This window comes from Protopterus annectens, chromosome 4.part1 (assembly GCF_019279795.1).
Source record: "Protopterus annectens isolate FY-2018-M chromosome 4.part1, PAN1.0, whole genome shotgun sequence".
Taxonomy (NCBI): Eukaryota; Metazoa; Chordata; order Ceratodontiformes; family Protopteridae; genus Protopterus; species Protopterus annectens.
Genome location: NC_056734.1, coordinates 51,745,143 through 51,756,678, shown reverse-complemented (window position 1 = coordinate 51,756,678; position 11,536 = coordinate 51,745,143). Strand labels below are relative to the sequence as shown.

Below are 11,536 nucleotides of genomic sequence, written 5' to 3'. Positions count from 1 at the left end.
CAGACACAGCCAGTGGGGAAGGGGGTTGGGCATATTGAAAAAACACTGCATATATACACAGATGACAAAGCCCTCAGAACACCCATTAGATCTATGACCAACCCCAGCAACATCAGAACAAACACAGGGGGTCAGAAGGATGCTGGTAGACCCAGAATGGACGTGGACCACTGGGGGCTGGGACAGTATAAATAGGTCCAAGGGGACCAGAAAAAAAAATAATAGCAAACATATTTTTAACAAAATAAAAACAAAAACTAGCCTTATGATATTTGGTATTAAATGGAAACTCTCTATGGCCCTCAGAAGTTGGGCCATAATGCATAAAAATCTAAAATCCCTGCAAGCAATCACACACTTTAGATACATAGCTATTTGCCTAAATCAAGAATAAACTTCCAATATCACATCCATACCACCAACAATATAGTTAACTCATGTTTTTATTTTTTATTTTTTTTTTGTCAAAAAAGATCTTGCATTTTCTCACCCCCACCCCGAAGGTAGAAGAGCTGTAGGCAAAGACATTCTGCTCACACAACTTGAATATGGCCTCTCCATCTAGAACACACTTGCCAACATCTGTAGATTCATCACCATTGTCACCAAGATAGAACATCATTGCAGAGTCCTTACTAAAACAAGATGACTACCAGCACAGCACAAATGCTTTCTGCTGCTGTCATCCTTCTCTTTTAAGATATTAGACCTGGATATAGCCCCCTTCTTTGCCAGCAGATAAACTAAAAGGAGTGCCAACTACAATCTAAGTAACTACAATTCCCCTCCTTACTTTACTTATCTCAAGGAGTAACCGTCAAAGTACTGATCACAGTTTCTCCACACTGGCTCCCCATGTATGAAAATCCCCATAACTAAAGTTCTGTTCCCCTTTAAAGAATTAAGCAAACATGTAAAATATCTCTTCAAGAGGAAGTCTTGTGTAAATTACACAAAAAAGTAAAAAGATATCTTATGTCCCACCAGTATTATACTAATACATTTACTGTCTTCTGTAACCATCATGTCCTCCTCCCATCCCTCCCCTCTCTCATCCTATCTTCTTACTAATAAACTATTACTAACCTTCAGGCTCACATATCCTTTACTTGTTTCACTTCCCCTCCATGACTGTAGACTTAGAATCTAGAGAATATAAGAATTACGTTACACAAAGTGAACTCTGACAGTTTACACACTGCATCCTTCAATGTAACATAACACAGTCTCCATCTCTGTCACTATTTATTGTACCTTCCCTGGCTGAACCTGAAAATGGTCCACTTGGGTCAATGTTCTACCCTCGTAAACAAATTAAAAATAATAAACAAACAAATAAGTTGATCTATCTATCTATCTAAATAAATAAATAAATACTACCACACAACAAGTAGTCTTTGAGGAAACTCCATAATTAGCACATCACCAGTTAAAGTGGGAAGATGGTTCCTTGAGCAGAGCAAGAGAAAATATATTGGATTGTAGGAGAAGAAATTAAGCAAGTTGTTCATATTTGGTATGTATCCCTTCTGTTACAAAATTGCTTGTTGTACTAAGTAAGGGTAGAGAGAGGAAGCACTATGCAAACTATTGCTCCCTGTACCTTTTATGAGATTAGCACATAGTCATGTGGTTGCTGCTAACCCACAAATCAACAAAATTAAGTATAGATCATAGCAAAGTTTTACAGGCCTGAAAAAAAAAAGAATGAAACTGAGAACTTCCGTGCTGGATGCCCTGAGTGTCTGAACACAGCTCCTTATACATGTTTTAAAAAGCCATTGATTCTAATGCCTATTATTGAAATATCCTATGTTACACCCATACATAAAGGCGGGACCTCCACTGAACTTAATAACTACAGACCCATTGCTTTACTCTCCCCCTTGGCCAAAATCCTAGAAAAATGCATCCATACCCAGATGCTAAACTATCTTCTAGACAGCAACATCCTGTCACCTACTCAGCATGGTTTCAGACCTACCCATAGTACCACTACAGCCCTCCTCTGCTTCACAGACACAGTAAACCGTCTCAAAAATGAAGGTCTACAAGTGTCAACTCTTTTTTTGGATAAGTCCAAAGTATTTGACACAGTCTCACACCAAATCCTGCTAAACAAACTAAACCAATATCATCTATAAAATTCCACTCTTACCTGGTTCCAAAGTTACTTAACTGACAGGTACCAAGCTGTGAAATGGGAAAATTCTCTCTCTCCTCAGCTGCCCATAACTATAGGAGTCCCACAAGGTTCTATCTTAGGACCACTACTATTCACAGTCTTCACAAATGACCTCCATACCTCCACACAGCATGCATCTATAATTCAGTATGCAGATGACACTATCTTAATCTGTGCTGCACAAAACATTCCCACCCTGCTACAAACAACTCAACTAGCATTCTCTGACATTGAAAACTACCTTACCAAAGTCCAACTTATCCTCAATCCAAAGAAAACTCAGTTTAAGATTATAACCAGTTCTAACAAAAACACTAACGGTCAATTCACTATATACTCCACAAATGCTACTCCAATTGCTCCAGTGGCACAGGCTAAACTATTGGGAATAACCATAGACTCCCACCTAAAATTTGTTAGTCATCTCAACTTAACTATTAAAAAAGTACATGCCAAACTGGGGTCACTCTACCGTATCAAACCATTTCTTCCCAACAACACAAGATCAGCCATTGGTCGCTCCCAACTTCTATCCACCGTACTCTATGCATCTCCCACTGGCTAATCTACAATGTCTGTACTGTACCTGTGTACGTATGCTTTCTACCTATGTTCCAAATTTCAGCTGTATACCACAAATCTATTAATTACCTTTATTTTTAAAATTAATATTTTTTTGTTTGTTCTCTCCACTGTAACTGTTTATGTGTCGCATACCACTGTAAAAACATGTCTCTTGTAATTTGTGTGTATACTGATCATGTCTAAATAACTAAATGTGTCTGTAATTTTTCTTTGTGGAGCTTTTCTCCCAGGGCCTCTGATGAAAAAGGGCCTTTTCGGCTCAGTCAGACACCCCCGGTTAACAAATGTAAAAATAAAATAAATAAAAAATAAATAAAAAAAATAAAACGTATGTACAGAGGACTGAGTAGCAGCTTGTAGAATACCTCTAGAATCCAAACCTTTCCAAAAAGCCATAGCTGAAGCCAAGGCCCTGGTAGAGTGGACTTTGACCCTGCCTGGAATAGTTTTCATTTGGTGAGTATAGCAAAAGGTGATAGCCTTAGACAACCATTTGAAAATAGTCTGTTTTGACACAGATTGTCTCTTCATCTTATCTTTACAAGGAATGAACAGTTGGTCTGAAGCTATGAAAGATTTAGTATTGTCAAGAGAGTATATAAGCTGTCTGTGGATATCTTGAGGTAGGGAGTATCCATTCTCCCTCATTTTAGGTTCAGGAAAGAGAATGGGGAGATGGGTAGTTGGCTTAAAGTAAACTTGGATACCACTTTAGGTGTAAAAGAAGGATTAGTTCTCCAAGAAACCCTATCCCTATGGAAAATGAAGGTCCTAAAGCAATCATTTAAACTGTTTCCCATGTTAAGATCCTCACTTTATCTAAACTTGCTGGTTCAAGTAGAGAAATTGTTAGTTTCTCTAACACAAAATTAAGACCCCAAGGAGGGCCACCAGTTTTCTTTGAGGCCTCGTATGCAAAACCCCATTCAAGAACATTTTGACATGAAACTGCATTGAAAGAGGAGCATCCATGGGCAGGCATGCTGAAAAGGCTGATAAGTGAATCTTGATAGAGGAATAAGAAATGCCATAGGATATTGTAAAATTGGATAACAACTATCCCTGAATGGGTGCTGATTATGTTGTTTTCACCAACTAATGCATGATTTTATAGTAGCAGGCTTTCTTGCCTCCATTAGTTCCTGCTGTGCATCCTCAGTAAACAGGTGCCAAAAATGAATTAAGACCCTATCATCTAGACAACCATTTGAAGATGATTGATGATGAGGTACATCTAACACCCCTGTTCTTGTGTGAGTAGATCCAGTCTGTGAGGAAGTTTGTCCTGAATACCTCTCATCCACTGCAAAAAAAATATCATCCACAAAATGCTTAAAAAGGGCAAATCTTGATTTTAAATGGTGCTAATTAAATATTAATATTGACCTTTCTTTTAAGCATCTCATCACAGCAAAGGAATTTGTCATTCATGTTTTTGCTACATGTAATACTCAGAACATGATATATCTTGCTAATTGCACCTCCTGTGAGTGCTTTTATATGGGTAAAACTAATAAGAAATTAAAAGAAAAAAATAGGGTCGTATCTTTAGGAAATGCGAAGAAATGTTGAAAAAAATGCCCTGAGCAAATACATTTTATCTGTGGGCCTTCATCATCAGTTTAAGTTTAGGGTTTTACAAGTTGTCCATTGCAATGCAAGAGGGGGTGACTTAGTGAATAAAACAGAGATGACTGAATATGATTGGATTAATTATTTTATAGCTGATAAAATGCCAGGATTGAATAGTACCAATAGTATTAAAAGCTCATATTGAAAAATAGACATCAGTATGTATATAAGTAGAATTTGTTTGTATTTTCATCATAATATTTAGTATAATAGTACTTATAAAATCTAATATATTCTTTATTTATATTTGGTTTCTATTATAAGTTTTTTATTTGGTCCTGGGCTAGTTTTTATATATGTGTGTGTGTTCCTTTTACTATGCTGTTTTATTTTAACTGTATTTAGCTATTTAATAACCCATGTGATTTTAAGAATATGTGTGTTTGGCTGGTGTAAATATTTAAATACTGTGAAGATAATGAGATGTGTAATTGCATTGAGAAAGAGTTTTGTAACTCAAACACTTGGCTGTGTTTTATTATTTTACTCATTAAAGTAGTGTTTGACATTGAGCTCCTGTTGTTTTTTCCTTGGTTGTCTACAATACCTGAGTGGGGGCATTGTGTCAAATGCTTTTGCCAGGTCAAGGTAGGTAGTATGCAAAATTATTCTCTCACTGATTGTTTCATGATCTTTTTGAAGAAGGCCACCAGGCTGAGTAGGCATGACTAGCTATTCACAAAACCAAAGTGGCTTGGATCCCATGTCTGAAGTTTTCCTATGTCACTGTTTATTATTTCCGTGATAATTATTTCGATAGCTTTCCATATGAGACTAGTCAGACTTAAGCATCTGCAGTTACCTGGGTCCATAAATGACCCAACCTTTTGCAGAGGGATGACAGCTATAGTCATCCATTCACTTGGCACAAAGTCATTTTAGCAGTCTTGGCAGGTCATGTTTGATGCTGTTAAGGAGAAATTTTAGAATATTATCAGGGACCATCAGTGCAGTATTCTTAGCCATGGAGAGTACACAGAGGACCTGTTCCTTAGCGACAGTTGTGGGAATTATGGTTGAGTATTTCTTAAGGTGTGCCTGTGAGGGACAGGAGGGGTAAAACTGGAGTTAAATTTGATGGCCAGTAGATTTGCTATATCTTCTGATTCAATACTGTTGCCTCCATTTATAATTAATTTAGCACATTGTTGTTTATTGCCTTTAAGGTTGCAAACATATCTGAAGAATACCTTATGACTGTCCTTGTCCTGAGAAACTATTTTTACCTCAAATCTAGCTTTGGTGGACTTGATTAGTCCCTTTGTTGTATGCCTAAATTGATGAAGATTTTTTTTTCCTTGCTGAGTATTGCACGTCCTAATTTTTTCATTGATTTTCTTGGTTTTGTTGTATAACCTATTGATGCTGGGATTCCAACAGGATAGGTTGCTTATTTTGAGTTTGACCTGAGCTTATTCCAGATAGGTGCAGCTGTCTTTATGCAGTCCTTAAAATGATGGAACAGGATTTCCATGAACAATTCCAAATAGGCATCAATGTAATCTGAGTTTGGCTGTGCTTGTAAATTTTGCCAGGGTGTCATTTAATAGTAGGAAGTTTGCCTTCAAATAATTCCTAAAAGGTCCAGGGTTAGCTAGGGTGCTGGGTTTTACTTTTGTTTCATAGAAAGCAGCTTTATGGTCTGACCTGACTAGTCAGGACATTACACAGGGTGGGGGGGGGTGCAAAATTCTCCCATGTTTGTGAGCACCTGGTCAAGCATATTAGAGCCCTAGTGAGTGTAAAGACTATCTTGTGTAGGAAATTTGTGTTTACAAAGTCTAGGAATCTCTGGGATTGCATTTTGGGGTCATGTATGATTCCCAGTTTATAGTGGGGTAATTAAAATCACCCATGAATATGGTTTTGGGTTGAATGGGAAGTGTCGTCAGCATGTTTGTGTATGTGTTTGGGCTTTCCTGTGTCATAGAGAGGGACCTATAGCTTGCATGGATATGGTATGGGATTTTGGCTATTGTACACTAGACTTGGAGAAGCTTGAGTGTGTTATACTGTTTGACCAGCCTTAAGGTGTGTTTGTTTTTGATGTAAACTGTGACACCTCCATCTTTTGTCTCTTCCTGTGCAGTAGCTGGTCTAAATGTGTGGAAGACATTATAAGCATGCACTCTTGGGGTGCTTTCTGTGTCTCTAACCCATGTCTCAGTAACTGCAGAGATCTGCATTCTTCAGAGTGAGGAGAGCTTGCAAGGAATGGAGTTTCTTGTTTAGACTCCTGGCATTGAGCATTAACACCTTTAGATTTTTTGTGTTGGTTTCACTATGTTAGAAGGTTTAGCACATTGTCAATGCCTAAAAAGGCACTATAGGGGAGGACATACTTTTTGACAATATTTGAAAGCCTTGAGGTCTCAGGTGGAGATCATCCCTGGCAAAGCAGTGTGGTTTGTCAATGATATCCCCCAGTCTGACAAATGTTGCAGCACCTTTGAATGACACCAATACTAAGCCAATTAATAAAGTAATTTATCTTCTGTTCATTTTATGACATCATCCTTGGGAGAAGGTAGAATGCTTCTCAGTGTTAGGCTCATACCAGCCTAGGACACATAGTCCAAGTGCTCCCTCATGTCTCCCTTCATGTAGTCCAGGAAGACATGTCTCAGGTCATTTACACCCTCATGGACTATGACCAAGTCATTCTGGTACTTGTGGTTTATTGACCCAAGTGCATACATGATCTGGGAGATCCTGGCCTCTTACAGGCAACTGAACATGTATTAGTTTTGCTCCCCTCAAAACAGAACATATTTGTGGTTAAACGAGGATGGGGGGGCTCTATTTGCAATAGCAGGGAGAATGAATCAGGGAGTACTGCAAAGTTAAACAGACTAGCAAGAATACACCAGAAGAGATATAGCATATCAAAATGTTTTGATACCATGGAATAAAGTACAAACGGTAGTTAATTTAGCAGCAGACGTTAGTTAATCTAGTTGAGAAAGAAAAGTGGTCTTCATGCCTGCATTTCACACAGACAATATTCTGCTCAAGTCATAAAAACATGAAATAAAAGTTTTCTTTTATGGAACCAGGAAGTATTTCTAGAAATGATTGGCAGAACAAAACTGATTAACACCATACAGTTACCAGTCCAGGATGAATGCTGGAGTAACAAAGAAAGACATTGTAAGAAGTAAGAAAAATAAGAAAAAGTAAGAAAAATACATCAGCCAGGAGTAACAAGAGTAAAGAAATGAGTGTAAGAGTGCCATATTGTTAGCCTCAAAGCATGACTGATCAATCAGGTTCTGTAATGATTTTAAGAAGCTGACAGCATTTCAAAATTTGAAAGTTACCCTATGCCTGCAATTAGTGAGTTAAAAGAATGATTAGAAAAGGCAGTATATTCTTAATTACAATGAAACTAATGAAGGATTACTGGAAAATTCCTCTTATCACTAAGGCTAAAGAAAAGAAAAGCCTTCTTAGTAGCAGAATGATTATTATATTTTAACATTCTTCCTTTTGGGTTACATGGTACTCCAGCAACCTTCCAGATATTACTGTACTGTGTCTTAAACCTATACTAACAATACTCCAGTTTACTTAGACAATTTTGTTATATGGTCTGAGGAGTAGGATTCACAGCTCATTAAGGTATAGGTTGTACATGAACTCCTGGGGCAAAGAGGACTGATAGTTAATGCTCTTGCACTTCACCAGGCTAGACCCTCCGCTATGTTAGACCCTACACCACCTTAACTATCTCACACCTCAAGATGAACAGATAGTTCTATATTCTATTACTGTAGAAATACATACAATATAATAAAATAGATTGTTATGGTTTAGACACCAATAACATTTAAGAAGTTGTTGGTTTACACATAACTCCCTCCAGCAATGACTGAGGTCATTATATATCTCTTTAGACTAATGAAACTATTACTGTAAGATTTCTCTGTTTTAACTAATTGTGACTGCTGTGTATGAATATACTACTATTAATTAAGACTCACTGCATTTTGTATCTAAATATACTTTGTAAACTTTGTCATTTTTTTTTTTTACATGTTATTCATATGTGTGGAGCTTTTCTCCCCGGGCCTCCACTGAAAATGGTCCTCTGTCCAGTGGACTATCCGGTTAACAAATGTAAAATAAATAAATAAATAAATAAATACCAAGGGAAAGGATAAAAGCCAAAAAGGAAAGGTGGAAGTAGAAAGAAAAATAACTGTCCCAGAAAGAAAAAACAGGAAGGGGCATATTGTGGTTCAGTGGGTTATTTTTTAAGTTTGTGCCCCATTTTGCTATAACACAACTCCCCTCATGACCTAATCAATGGAAAGATACCCTCAAAATATGATCGACAGTAGAAACTTACATTGATTTTTGTAAGATAAAGGAAATATTATTTAAACCTGTATTAGCATCTTCTGACTTTATGAAACTGTTTAAAGTCTTTATAAATGCATTGGAGTTGGGCTTAGAAGCAGTGCTTCACAGACTTGTATTGGAGAGGTAAATCACATCTGTTTCATCATCCCCAAACAAGCTAAAGTGAAGGTTAGATATTTTGTAATCAACATAGGATGCCTAGTCATCATGTGGGCACTTGATTCACCTAAGATATTATTTGCTAGGGAGATAATTCACCCCAGTAACATGCCATGCTCCTAATATGGTTATGACAATAACAAAATATAAACACAAAGTTGCTTTCATGGGCCCTATTATTGCAGCCAACACAGGCTAGGCTCATTCCATCAAAATGCAGATGGCTAGTAATAGGTACACAATCCATCCTTTAGGCACAAAACTAATACCTTCAAGCGGGAAGGGGTCATTTCAACATATTGTGATGGTTGTCACTAGATACACGTAACAACCCAAGCATGTATAAATAATGGTTTAAACAATGTATGAATTCATAAATAGTTGCAGAAACAGTGATTATGACAGTGATGTAGAGAATCTATAGCAAATACAGTGATATTTCTTTAACTGCAGAAAGTACCTTGCTAAATGGACTTCTTGATTTAAAACGACAGAACCACCTGTCTATACGAATAAGAGCAAGCTTATTTACTAGTTCTTTAATTGTAATATAAAATAGGTATGAGAAAGCCTAGGTGAAGGCTATTTTCATTGTGTGTGGAAAGGGAATGGTAATCCACAGCAGTGGCTATGAAAGGGAGAATCAAATAAGGCATAGCAGAAGCTGGACATTTATACTGTCAGAAGAATTCAGAGAGAAAAAGAGAGAGAGAGCGAGAGAGAGAGTAATACCAGTAGGGATTCCAGCAATATAATGCTGAAGCAAAGTAACTTGTTTTCATTCAGTTAAACCATACGGCCATACCACCCTGAGCCTACGGCCATACCACCCTGAATGCACCCGATCTCGTCTGATCTCAGAAGCTAAGCAGGGTCAGGCCTGGTTAGTACATGGATGGGAGACCGCCTGAGAATACCAGGTGCTGTAGGCTACGCTGAGAGAAGAAAGGAGCCACTTTTGAGATTTTAAGTATTTTGCTTCAGATTATTTGTTAAGTTTTTCTGCATTGCCGCCTACTTTTGAGCATTTTCTGGCTTGTTAAACTTGATTTATGTGTTGGTAACTGTATTTAGAACATAACCTAGAGGTGATTACTGAATTTCCTGCCTGCACTTATTTTTAAAATCGTTTTTTTCTTAAAACTTGCATTTTATCTGTCTCTGGCCTAGCACTCAAGTGTGGGGTCATTTACTGCACTGTTCTAACTTGTTGATACTTGTGAACCTCTGCTTTACTTAAAAAACAGAGAAACAAAAAATCTTGCTTTTTTCCCACTTTTCTGAGATTTAAAAAAGTTCAGTTACAGATTTGCTGTTCTGAACTGTTTGTAAGTTTCTTGGAGGCCATTGTTTGTTGGGCTAAAGGGAAGTCTCTGTGTTCATCAGTGGCAGTGATAAACAATGAACAGCCTGCCTGCCCCTGTGGGAGTGGTTACTGCCTTGAAACTGTAGTTTTATTGGCCATTTTGGGTCAATTCCAAACTCCTTGATCTCCCTCTCTTAAAACCCGATTGCCTCGTGGTTTTGGCATCTTTTCGGACTTGGTGGCTGTTGGTGAAGCACCCACCAAGAGGAGAAAATGCTGAGAGAAGAAAGGAGCCACTTTTGAGATTTTAAGTATTTTGCTTCAGATTATTTGTTAAGTTTTTCTGCATTGCCACCTACTTTTGAGCATTTTCTGGCTTGTTAAACTTGATTTCTGTGTTGGTAACTGTATTTAGAACACAACCTAGAGCTGATTACTGAATTTCCTGCCTGCACTTATTTTTTAAAATCGTTTTTTTCTTAAAACTTGCATTTTATCTGTCTCTGGCCTAGCACTCAAGTGTGGGGTCATTTACTGCACTGTTCTAACTTGTTGATACTTGTGAACCTCTGCTTTCCTTAAAAAAAACAAAAAAAACAAAAAAATCTTGCTTTTTTTAAACTTTTCTGAGATTTAAAAAAGTTCAGTTACAGATTTGCTGTTCTGAACTGTTTGTAAGTTTCTTGGAGGCCATTGTTTGTTTGGGCTAAAGGGAAGTCTCTGTGTTCATCAGTGGCAGTGATAAACATTGAGCAGCCTGCCTGCCCCTGTGGGAGTGGTTACTGCCTTGAAACTGTAGTTTTATTGGCCATTTTGGGTCAATTCCAAACTCCTTGATCTCCCTCTCTTAAAACCCGATTGCCTCGTGGTTTTGGCATCTTTTCGGACTTGTTGGCTGTTGGTGAAGCACCCACCAAGAGGAGAAAATGCTGAGAGAAGAAAGGAGCCACTTTTGAGATTTTAAGTATTTTGCTTCAGATTATTTGTTAAGTTTTTCTGCATTGCTGCCTACTTTTGATTATTTTCTGGCTTGTTAAACTTGATTTCTGTGTTGGTAACTGTATTTAGAACACAACCTAGAGCTGATTACTGAATTTCCTGCCTGCACTTATTTTTAAAATCGTTTTTTTCTTAAAACTTGCATTTTATCTGTCTCTGGCCTAGCACTCAAGTGTGGGGTCATTTACTGCACTGTTCTAACTTGTTGATACATGTGAACCTCTGCTTTCCTTAAAAAAACAAAAAAAAAATCTTGCTTTTTCCCACTTTTCTGAGATTTAAAAAAGTTCAGTTACAGATTTGCT

The 11,536-nt window shown here is 37.5% G+C and overlaps 1 non-coding gene across 1 annotated transcript; it reads left to right on the top strand.

Moving 5' to 3' along the window:
- Window positions 1–9,739: 9,739 nt before the first annotated feature.
- On the top strand, window positions 9,740–9,858 carry LOC122801434. The gene has a single exon (XR_006364716.1). It is a non-coding gene; the product is annotated as a 5S ribosomal RNA (ribosomal RNA).
- The last annotated feature ends 1,678 nt before the right edge of the window (window positions 9,859–11,536 follow it).